The following is a 12871-nucleotide window of genomic DNA, read 5'->3' as shown; positions in this document are numbered from 1 at the left end:
TTCTCCACTGTGGGTAAATCTGTTAAAATGCAATACATCTACAGTAGCTACTCTGCCTCTCAGTTGAAGAAAGCAGGGACCCCAGGTTCGGCGGAGTGCAGAGAACACACTGCCATGCCTTGTTAGATTATAGACTTAATTTTTTCTGGACTAAAACTAGACTAAAATGTTTTTGAGTTTTCGTTGATTAAAACTTTAAAGGGTAGAAAAAACTCAGATGTGACTAAAACTGAAAAGCATTTAAACTAAAGACTAAGAGACTAAAATTAAAATAGTCATCAAAATAAACACTGACATGTTGAATCATGATTTGAAAATGATAATGACACTTAAAGAAATTAGATAAAGAAAAAAGTATGGAAGTACTCAAGTGTTTTAAGGTTAAACTGCATCATTTCTGCCCAAATGATGCATAGGTTTTTTTTTTTGACATTTTGAATCCACATTTGTATTTAAAATCTTATGAAAACACTTTAACATTAAACTGCCAGACAAGCAAATAGTTTCTTGGGAAGCAGCCCCTTCAAATAATCTTTGTTCGGGCTTTGGAAACTTGTCATGTCAGGCTTCGCCTCTGATATACTTTTTTTATATATTTTGAACATAAATACCCACCATTGATTAAAGAAGCAAAATGTAAATACCCTTTTCTTAAAATACAAGGTTCTTTTTTAAGTTGACACATTAGAATAGAACATTGAACTTAATCCCAAATTTCCTGCAACATGATCCAGCACGTTTTGTCTCCACCCGAGGGCACCTTCGTCAAATGGATCTGTTCCTGGAGCACAACGCAGCTCAGAAGAGCTTGAGACATGAGATCACAAGATTACAGGAGCACATAATTCCATGATTTTTTGATCCCAACATGGGTTATAAAGTTAATGTCTGCTACAAAGGATGTGTGGTTTTTGGATGGAATTTTGTGGTTTTCCACCTCAAAAGTTTATTTTTCTTTGTCAGTGGTGCTGTGGAAGCTCTATGACCCACTGACCATCTGTGACCTGTACCTTGTGCTGCAGGATGGACAATGTAATGTTGATTTAGGGACAATGTACAATCAGGAGTCTGTGCACTGTGTTGTAATTAGAAGTTTGTTTTTCACATTCTTCCTGCTGTTTGGATCGATCGGCTCCACGTGGACTGATGCGGTTTGGCCACAGCCGCCGCTGAAAATAGAAGTGGAATTTATCTCAAGTGGAGCAGCACAGAGTGGCCCTTCTGGGATGCTCCAGAGTATGTGGAAAATGGGGGTAACTGTAAGGCCAATTATGTTGGACTGTAGTTCACCATGCAAGCATCTTCAAAAAAGTCAGGACGCCAAAAAGAAAGATGAAGCAAAGGAGGGGAGCCGGCTCACTCGTTTGACCACAACAATAGCTTGGTGACCTCTCTTCAGTCAGCTCCAAAATGAAATCTGAGCCAGGCCATGATCTGAGGCACATTAGTATTACTATTCCCTGCTTCACTAAGGAATTGGAAGTTTCCAAACAATGCGTCCTGGAAAGCCTTTTTTTAAAAGTTGATGGTTTATCACCTGGTTTTTTAAATGTTCAAAATGGTGCCTCACAAGGGTCCATGGTGTATCCAGTTTTACTAACCTACACCATAAAAAACAATTCAGATCTGCTCAGTAAGACTGAGGTTCCAATTTACTCTGAATTTATTGGTGGAACTTTTAATCAATATTTTGTGACATGCTACCTAAATTTAACAACTCTAACATACTCAGATGGATTAGGTTTATATCTCATTAAGACTTCTAAATAGATTTTGCATCTTTAAAATTGATAAAAATGAATAATTTCTGATCTTTCGTCTGATGCATTTGCTACTCGTCAGCTTAACGCAGTAATATTTTCTATGTCTTTTCCACTTAAATGAGGTGCAGCTGTGCCGTGGTAAGCCTAAACGGCTCATTGTGAGAAAAAGACAGATATGGGAACTCTGGAACAGGAAGGACTCCTAAATTGGGTTTAGCCTGCTTGTCACGAGCGTCCCACCTATTTCCACAGGCATAACGAGACTTACTGAGTAGACAACTTCGCTCATGGTGCAAAAGTGTTGACCACAAAAAAAAAGGAACATGCTTAAAAGAATCTTCAATGATTTCAACAAAACAGACATCAGAACACATTTAAATAGTGTTTGTTTACCTTTAGACCAACAGTACAATACCCAAGAACATGTTGGGGAAAATCTTCCCAAGTTTTTATCCAGTGTAGTTTTTTGTTATTGTAGAGGCATCCATGCTTGGAAAAACTGATTGATATAAAATATGATGCCATCTACCTCTGGAGTTATTTTTCAACGTCATACAGAACTTCAAGCGCCCTCTAAATTTGATTGAACAAACCTCCCAATAATTACTTTTTTTTTTCAAAAATAAAAAAAAACTCAAAATGCACTGTTCCAAATTTTTATTCACAACAGAGTTTCAAAACATTTTATAGGTTGTAAAGAACTGAAAATGGTCATCTGTTAAATTTGCTGCATTAGGAGGTCATACTTACTGAAATCAAAGCTATTTCAATCAAAAACATCTTAACAGGCCAAGTTCCATGTTAGTATAGGACCCCTTCTTTGGTATCACCTTCACTATTCTTGCATCCATTGAACTTGTGAGTTTTTGGAAAATTTCTGCTTGAATATCTTTGCAGGATGTCAGAATATCCTCCCAGAGCTGCTGTTTTGATGTGAACTTCCTCCCTCCCTCATAGATCTTTAGCTTGAGGATGCTCCAAAGGTTCTCAGTAGGGTTGAGGTCAGGGGAGGATGGGGGCCACACCACGAATTTCTCTCCTTTTATGCCCATGGCAGCCAATGACACAGAGGGATTCTTTGCAGCATGAGATGGTGCATTGTCATGCATGAAGAAAATTTTTTCAAAGAAGGCACGGTTCTTCTTTTTGCACCATGGAAGAAAGTGGTCAGTCAGAAACTTTTGTCCAAGGCATTGCACTATTTGATGCTTTTCAGCAGCAGAGATCCTTTTTCTTTCCCATATTGCTGAAACCCGTGGCCTGCTTAAGGATGTGGAACATCCTTCTTAAGTAGTTTTCCTTTAATTGGGCTCACCTGGCAAACTAATGATCACAGTTGTCTGAGATTGATTTCAGTGATCCAAAGAGCCCTGAGATACAATACCATCCATGATTTTAACTGAAAAACAAAAAATTCAATGTTTATGACGGTAAAATCCAATTTACATAATAATTTGGAATGCAGTGTAGAGATCCATGTATAAAAGTTCACTAGACCTGCTGTCACAGCAATTCATCCAACACTAGCCTCAGGAACAAGCCATGATGCATGGACTTCTAGCAGTACAAATCCAGTGAGGATAATTTACTAGACCAGGGGTCACCGAGGTCATGGTTCAGTTTTTACCATGAACTGAACACCAACTGAAAACTGTTCAAAGATCCACTTTTGGGCCCCGACCCTCCAATTGAGAACCACTGATATAGATTATATGTACTCACTTTAACAAGCTATTATGTTTACCTACTTTCTTTAAGTGTAATTTAAATTATTAGACTGGATATTTTTTGTGAGCCACACTTTTTTTTCATAGTGTATACAAATAATTTCTGTAGACCAGTGATACTCAACGCGTGGCTCTTTGTGAGGATTTGAAATATTATTCCCGGAAAACCAATAAAAAGGGAAACTTTGACCTCTGAATTATCCATTGCAGTTTGTTTATACAGTAGGCTTTATTGTCAAACTAAATAGTCAACCTTTATTTTTTGTCTGTATGTTTCCATTGCCCTTATGTGCCATTTTTTTGCCCTTTTAACCCTTTTTGACACTTAAATCCCATTTTTGCCCTTTCTTTTCCACTTTCTGCGCATTTAAGGTGCCTCTTGCTATAACATTTTTACCCACGTTTTTGCTGCTTTTTGCAAATTTTAGTCAATTTTCAATCATTTCTTGCCACATTTTTGCTGCTTTTTTACCATTATTGCCAACTGTAAGTCATTTTTTTGTCACATCTCACCCATTTCTGCCGCTTTTTCTTCACATTTTTTGTCACTTTTCATCCAGTTTTTGCCATTTTCTGCCTATTTTACCCCCGTTCACCCATTTTTGGCCACTTTTTTGCAGCTCTTTTGCCTACTTTGCCAGCTTTTACTTATTCTTATTGCCACTTTCACCCACTTTTCACCACTTAGATTGTGGCTCTTGCAAAGGTATTTTTCAACAGTTTGGCTCTTTGGTTGAGCAGGGTTGAGTAACACTGATGTAGACACTTTCCTGATGCAAAGTTTCATTCTTATAAAGATGATATGGTTATATATGTTTTGTCATCTTCCCAAGAAAAGATGAGTAATAAACAACAAGCAGCAGTTGATGCTGTCCAGGGGAACTTCACTACATTATGACTTGTACTTAATACCAACAAGACTGTAATCGTGAAATTCTCAAGATCAGGAGTTGAAGAACACTGCTGATTCGTCAGTTAATGTGATGTTTGTTTGCTATTGTCTGTCATTCTTCATAAATCTTGTGCTACTGTCTTGGCCAGGACGTCCTGGTAAAGCAGATTTCTATCCCTTAGTGGGAATAGTCATGCTTAAAAATGGTTGAATAATGGTTGGGCAGGCGTGACTAGGAGCTAGGTTTCAGTGGTGACCCAAGCCTACAGTCATTGATGAAAGTATTGGCACCCCTGGAATTTTTCCAGAAAATACACCATTTCTCCCAGAAAGTGTTGCAATTACAAATATTTTTGGTATACACATGTTAATTTCCTTTATGTGCAGTGGAGCAACACAAAAAATCTGAATAAAAAAGATAAAACTCTCATAATTTTACACAAAACTCAAAAAATGGGCTGGACAAAATTGTTGGCACCCTCAACTTAATATTTGGTTGCACACCCTTGGGAAAAAATAACTGAAACCAATCTCTTCCTATAACCATCAACAAGCTTCTTACCCCTCTCAACTGGAATTTTGGACCACTCTTCTTTTGCAAACTGCTCCAGGTCTCTCAGATTTGAAGAGGGCCTTCTTGCAACAGCAGTTTTGAGATCTCTCCATGTTCAATGGGATTTAGATCTGGACTCATTGCTGGCCACTTCAGAACTCTCCAGATTTGTCTCCAACCATTTCTTGGTGCTTTTTGAGGTATGTTTGGGGTCACTGTCCTGCTGGAACACCCATGACCTCTGACGCAGACCCAGCTTTCTGACACTATGCCCTACATTGCAGCCCAAAATCTTTTGATAGTCTCCAGATATCATGATTCCTAGCACACAATCAAGGTCAGATGACCACGTATTGTCCGAGCTGACACTTTTGCACCCTGAGTCTGCAGGACAGCCTGAAACTATGTGGAAGCTGACTGAGGATGTTTATCCACCATTCCAACTATCCTGCGTTGCATTCTTTTGTCCATTTTTCTCTTCCGTCCACGTCCAGGGAGATTAGCCATGGTTCTATGGGTTATAAACTTCTTCATTATATTACACACAGTGGACAAAGGAATTTCAAGATCTCTGGAGAGGGTCTTGTAACCTTGAGATTGTTCATATTTTTCCATAGTTTTGCTTTGTAAGTTCTCAGACAATTCTGGGCTCTTCTTTCTCTTCTCCATGCTTGGTGTGACACACACAGGCACACAACACAAAGGTTGAGTCAACTTTCATACATTCTAACTGGCTTCAGGTGTGATTTCTAGATTGCCAGCACCTGTTACTGCCACAGGTGAGTTTAAATGAGCATCACATGCTGGAAATAAAATGATGTACCCACAGTTTTAAAAGGGTGCCAATCATTTTGTCTGGCCCCTTTTTTGAGTTTTGTGTAAAATTATGTCAATTTTGTCTTTTTTCTTCAGATTTTTTGTGTTGTTCCAATGCACATAAATGAAATAAACATGTGTAAACCAAAACATTTGTAATTGCAACAATTTCTGGGAGAAATGGTTTATTTTGTGGAAAATTCCAGGGGTGCCAATACTTTCGTCTATGACTGTACATTAGAAGTATCTCAGCTTGTGCCCCCTCCAGGGTTAAAGTACGTCATCCTAGACTACTTGTGCATCCTGGTACAGGACACCTGAAACACAGGTTGTAAACCTTAAACACACAAACACTCTATGCTGGTGGAGAGCTGCTCGTGTCTGCTGCTGACACTTTTATGAGAGGATTTTATGATGATCTGCACAGATAGTGACTTGTAATGAAGACCACATTTTTGGTTTACCAGTTTATCAGAGCTCAGCAGTAAATCAGTGTTTAGACATCTCAGATACACAGAACCAGGGTAATTTGTGTGTGTGCAGGAAAATAAATCTCTGCTTCTGGCTCAAATAGGACACAGCCTGCTTAGCAGCCCTGGTATTGAACCTTTGACTGTCTCCTCTGTTCCAGAGTCCAGAGCTCCTGCCAACACATTGAACACAGTGTGGTTTCATGTAAATGTTGGCTGTGGTGTAGAGGTGCAACTTGGCCTGTTCGGCCTGTTCTAACTGCTCTCCAGCAGGTATGAGGATGTGCCACAGTAAAAGAGAACGGAGAAAGGTTCAGTCTGACTCAACTAAACTGTAAATCATGTAGAGAGAGATACAGTATCTCTGCAACAGTCCTAATCTTCTCTGTCTTGTTTTTGCATCGCATTGTGTCATTTTCAACCTATTCTATAAAAACTGAGTGTTTCCCTTTTTTTTTTTCTTTCTTTTGACCCCTTTTTTTTATTAAAGTAAGTGATCTTCATAACCCCTTGTCATGGGCTTATTAAAGACATTTTTAAACCCATTGGTTGGTTTGCTTTGGTCTACATTATGGATCCCTTTGATGCATTGTTAAATAATTACCTCAACTTTTTTCAGTATTCATGTTGGGACATTTACAAGTGGACCAAGAGATGTGATGCACAAGGAAAATCCTGTGTAACTGGTTGGAATTTTCTTGTGGGAAAGATCCCTAAGGTAACCAAAGGCGGGATGACTACTGTGTACTCTGGCTGCTCCAAAGCTGCTTTCCAAGTTCATGATGTACAGACTTCTGAAATGGGTGATGCTGGCTCTGATTGTTACCCCTATAACAGACCAGATACATGTTTGGTCCATCTCTGCTCCAGCACAGTAATGGAGCAGATAGGTTTTAGTTTTAGTAAATGAGAGAGCTTCTGCCAGCTCCGCTGCCCTGCATCTCTGCTCCGGCAGAGCTCAGGCAGTCCAGATCCCTCTGCAGCAGATATGCTGGACCTCTATTTCTGCCGGATGCTGGAAACCTGCACATAAATTCAGCATGGAGCAGAGCAAATGGGGCAGGAAGTGTCACCGACACCAAATTAAAATATGTTTAAATTTCAGAACAAAATACTCTGTGTTGGAGCCAGACTAATGCCAGACTGTTTCCTGTCACTACATTGCCAACAAGCCATAATGGGGCATAGCAGAGCCCGTATTTAACAGGTCAGAAGAACAAAAAGAAGCACATTTATTTATAGAGTTACTGACCCATAGTAGAAGCACAAAAATTGTGAAATAACACGAAATAACAAAACAGAGACAAATCAAAGCAAGTTCATCCTGCTTCTGCAGTTCAGAACAATAGCTTCACATGTGTTTGTTATGTTTTATGGCACCTCAAAAGTTTCTGCTCATACGGCCAGGTGTGATTCTGTAAGTACCGCAAAACTCCTTGGTTTCGAGGGTCTAGCAGTCCAGCAGTGCTGCTCCATGCAAACGCAGTCAGTGGGTGTTGACGGACGGCAGGGCACGTGGTCAAACTGCAGCACAGCCATGCTGGAGCAGAGACGTATCTGGTAGAAATCTGATACAGATGAGGAAAATGAGGAGCAAATTCATCTTGAAAACAGTAAGTTGATGTACCTGAGTCGCTCATGCTGCTTAACAGCACAATTAATGAACCTGGTCATCCATCAAATTGTAAGATCCTTCGAGTATGCCTGTGTCTTTGAACATTATTAGGAAAGGCTAATACAGTATCTGAAGAAAGTCAGGGTCTTTCTGTCCTTGATCCTCTTGGTCTTTCTATACTCTTATGAGGCTTGGATGTTGATAGATAGCCAGAGATGCTGGCTGGACTCCTTCGTGACAACTTCCCTCTGGCACATTTTTGGACATCACTGGTAAGATCATGTTTGTAATGCTGATGCTCTCAGGAGAGCAGGGACGGGAAGGGGTCAGCTGCTGAATACTGGAGCAGCAGTTCTGTTTCCATGGGCACCTGGCGGCGCACTTTCCAGCGCCTGATCCAGCACAATGCATACTGGATGTCCAGGAGTGCAGTTGCATTGAGGTTGATACTTGTTTTTAAGATAAAAGGGTGTATCAATGGATCTACCAGGTAAGTCCAATGAAGAAATTGGAGCACACGAATCACTTGATGCCATTTAACCAGGCGCAGAGGACCAACATTTCAACGCGCACTGCATCTTTATCAGAGTCAAACCATGATGAAGACGCAGTGCATGCCAAAACGTTAGTCCTCTGCACCTGATTAAATTGCATCAAGTGATTCGTGTGCTCCAATTTTTTCACTGGATTACCTGGTGGATCCACTGATACACCTCTTATGTTGCTGGTCCTTTCTGTGAGCACTGACTCCACCCGTGGAGGGGCTGAGGTGCAAGAGAATCTCTCTTCACTTGTTTTCAAGACTGGAGTCTAAAAGATGGATGCGACCCTTTCAGGCTGTTCGTGGGATCGTTTGGTCTACACCAGGGTTTAACCAATGAATCATACTAACTTTAGCAAAAAAGACTTGTGTTCTTTAGCTGAACCAAAAAAGGTTATGAAAACACCCTTTAAGAGGAAGCTATATGGTCTACTAGCCTCAGCAAATTAATCAGATAACTGATTAGATTGTTGGTGAAAACTTTCTTTTATTCTTTTTTTTTAAATTGCTCTTAGCAGCACTGCTGAGATCCTATTAATCTCAGTCCTACTAGGGTTAAATCAGAGGGTCCAGACAGCAGTTGTCCTGATATGAGACACCAAGTATCTATTTGAACGTATGCGGACTTCAAAAGCAAAGATAAAGGATAGTTTGAAACAGGTACTGTATAAATACCTTGAAACAGGTGCTGAACAGGTGCTACCTTATGCATCTCAGATGAACCATCTGAGGAGAGGAGAGGAGTTTCTATTGCCAAATGGGAGAAATCGACCAACTTCGATGACTCTCAGACTCTTTGATCACTGATGACTGGGTTGACTGGGGCGACTGGGCTCAGTAGGTAGAGTCGGTTGTCTCTCAGTCTGAAGATTGTGGGTTTGCTCCCCAGCTCCTGCAGGGGGAGAGGGTAGTAGGATGACTAGAAAAGCACTATACAAGCTCAGGTCCATTTTATTTTCAAAGCTGAGGCAAATGATCTGGATCTCTGAAAAGAGAGTCCATTTACCATTTGACGGACTTCTAACTGGCTCTGTGATTATTTTCAATTCAAGGTGGCCTCACTAAGGGACAGATACACTAAAGAATAGCACAACTTTTTTGCAGTGTTTTTTTGTTGTCGAAATAGCAGAAAAAATTTGTCTTATCCACACAGCATATGCAACTGAACACAAAATGCATGAAAGCTGCCCAGCCGAGCAAACAGAACCCTGTCCCTTTTACATGCATGTAAATGAAGAGTAGAAGGGGGAGTCAGAGTGCTCCTGTGACATGCAAATCAGCCTCATTACAAATGGTACCTCATCCACAGAGGCCAGCACTGACTGCAACAGGCACTAATATAACACCAAATAAAACCAGGTATTAAATCTGGCCCTATGACCCTCTACCCCACTTGCTTCTCCCTCTCTTGGTCACTAAGTTTTTTTCACAGTCTCTGAGTTGCAAATAATCAGCCAATGTTTGACTAGCATCCTAACAGTTGCTTCATGTCTCTGCATGAATGAGTTCTGGATATGAAAAATGTGTTTTCTCCCCTTTCTGTCTTACTCTGACATTGTGGTGTTGGGGATTTTAGCACACAGCCACTGATTTTCCACTTTTCATGTGGAAAAAGTGCCCTGGGGTGCACAAAATATAGGCACCTGCATATTTTAAGAGAAATTCTTTTATGGATTCATTGCAAAAGTGGAGCTATTAGCAGGTACAAATCTCGCTATGAGCCTGGCACAAAAACCTTATGGATCGGCCCCTAAATGTTTTTGTCGTTATTGTTCATTCTCTTTCTCATTTTTGTTTTTTTAATGTTTTGCTCTAAATCACAGTCTGATCTCTCTGAAGGCACTGACCAGATACAAAAAGTCTACAGCCTCAAATCTGTGATGTAGAACCTGGATCCTAGCAGCACAGCATTAATCAACTTAAGAGCATCCCATCCTGAGTGTGTTTCAGAGAAAAGTGACCACTGCGGTCACTGACGTCTCTGACACCAGAAAAGCAGCTGTGTGTGTGTGTGTGTTAAACAACTTGAGGTGGCTGTGTGCTTCATGTGGGATGAATACATGACTGACAGCCAGGGGACCGTAAAATGACGCTACCTTCTGGTCACTGCAAGGATTATTTTGACACGGCAGGTTGCTGTTAGCTAATGGATACATTTCATGCACGCTCCACCCCCTTCACCCGCATACACACACCTATATACACACGACTCTGGATGTGTGTATATCTAAAGCTGTGTGTCAGTGTCCAGGTGTTGAGGAGAAGTTGTTTACAGTTCAGCTGAAATCTCCCTGATGACAGACACACGGCTATAACCTCTGATGGAGAGCATAAGCTCATCGTGATCCTTCATACCACAATCCAGAGATGAAGCTGTGGCAGCTGAAGCCCTCATCAACACCCTGATCCAACGTCTGTGTGTGGGCAGGTCCGACCAACAGGCTATATTAAACTTCATTACACACGTCTAAAACATTTCAAGGCTATTAGTCAATCATCACATACACATTCATTCTGATAAGTCACTCTTCAGCTTGATAATCTACACTGCAAGTGACAATCTGCAAAGTTAGCACATGCACATTTTAAGGCCTGTGTCCATTAATGCTGCTTTTTGTGAGGGCAGCGCCATCGACTGTAGGAACAAAGTCTGTGTGACTCCTTTCAAGCCATATTTAACCCTTTCATGCATAGAGGTCACTGCAGTGGACAGCCACGAAAAAGACATTTTCTTGCCTTCTGGGTCTTGTTGGCATAGTTGCATATCAGTCACCTTAGTAGACACTAAAGCAGGGGTGTCAAACTCAAGGCCCGGGGGCCAAATCAGGCCAGTGGTACAGTTACACCCGGCCCACAAGGTCATATCATATTCTTATTATAACTGGCCTGAAATATAAGATCTGCAGATTTCCTGCAGTATAAAAATGTAAATTTAACCTTGATGATATAAAATATCCTTAAGTCATAAAAATGTGAAAAAAAAAACAAAGAGTAAAAATAACTATTTGTTAAAAGTAATGCAGAAAAACAAATTAATTTGTGTTTTCATTTCATATTTTCAATATTGCATTAAAAATTATGATTTAGTCTATTATTTGGACTTTTATTTCATATTTTGACCATTTTCAACTTATAATTTTGACTTTTTATCTAATATTTTAAACTGTCAATTTGTTATTTTCACTTTTTATCTCAAATTTTGACCTTTTAGGTACACAATTTTGACCAAATAGGTTTGACTCTTTATCTCAGATTTTAAAAGCCTTTTAACTTATCATTTTGACTTTTCAATCTCAAAATCATGTATAATCATTTCTAATTTTTTCCCCCATAATTCATTACTGGCGAATGAGGTTGACAGTTAAATGTGGACCCTGTTAGGCCCTCAGGTCAGACCTTAATTCAGAATCTGGCCCCCTCTGTGACTGAGTTTGACACCCCTGCACTAAAGCCTCATTTCCATCAGGTAGTGCTGTTTGATTGAGTATAGTTTGGTATTGTTTGGTATGCTAAACACCAAAATAGTTTGCATTTCCACATACACCCGTACACTCATTTGGTGGGCGGGCTGTGAAGGCTATGAATGTGACGTCACATGCAGCGCAAGTCTGCTGGCCCAGCCGTAGAGTTATAGAAAGGATGAGAGACAGAAATCAGTAGGGAATAAGCATTAAACAGCTTTATTTCAGCTGTAAGTGTTGTTTTTTAATAACTACAGTACCACTGAAAAGTTTAGATCACTTGGAGTTTTTCTTTTTTTCCATGGAAAAACTCCTGAAATTAGTCTAAATAGGAAATACAGCAAATGAACTGGACATGCTGACATTGTCAGAGTTAGAAATGAAGACTGTAATGAAAAATGTTCTTTAAAATTGCCTTAATGGAAAAAACACCTTTTGCAGCAATTACAGCCGTGCAGACCTTAAACATTCTAGCTGTCAGTTTTTCAAGGTGATCTGATGAGATTTCCGCCCATGCTTCCTGAAGAAGCTCCCACAGGATGGATTGGCCAGATGGAGTCTTCCTTCGTACCGTACGGTTAAGCTCCTCCCACAACAGCTCAATGGGGTTCAGATCTGTGCTAGCCACTCCATTACAGTCAGAATTCTGTCTGGCTGCTTATTCTTTAAATATTTCGTAGACATGTTGGAGGTGTGTTTTGGGTCATTATCCTGTTGTAGGATGAAATTGTCCCTAAGCAAATGCTGTCCACAGGGTACGGCATGGCATTGCAAAATCTTGTGATAGCTTCCTTCCCCAAAGTCCCTTCCTCTCTACACATATCCTATTCTACCACCTCCTAAGCCCCCAGACCATCACGCTGCCTCCACCTCTCTGACTGATGGTTTTCAGCACTGTTCATGCATCTTTTCATTTATTCTGTGTCTCACAAATGTTCTTCTATTTGATCCAAAGACCTCAAACTTGGACTAATGTGTGCACAACACCTTCATCCAGTCTTCCAGTGTCCAGTCTTTTTGCTCCTTTATTAGT

Source organism: Cheilinus undulatus, linkage group 3 (assembly GCF_018320785.1).
Source record: "Cheilinus undulatus linkage group 3, ASM1832078v1, whole genome shotgun sequence".
Classification (NCBI taxonomy): Eukaryota; Metazoa; Chordata; class Actinopteri; order Labriformes; family Labridae; genus Cheilinus; species Cheilinus undulatus.
This window is presented reverse-complemented; position numbering follows the sequence as displayed.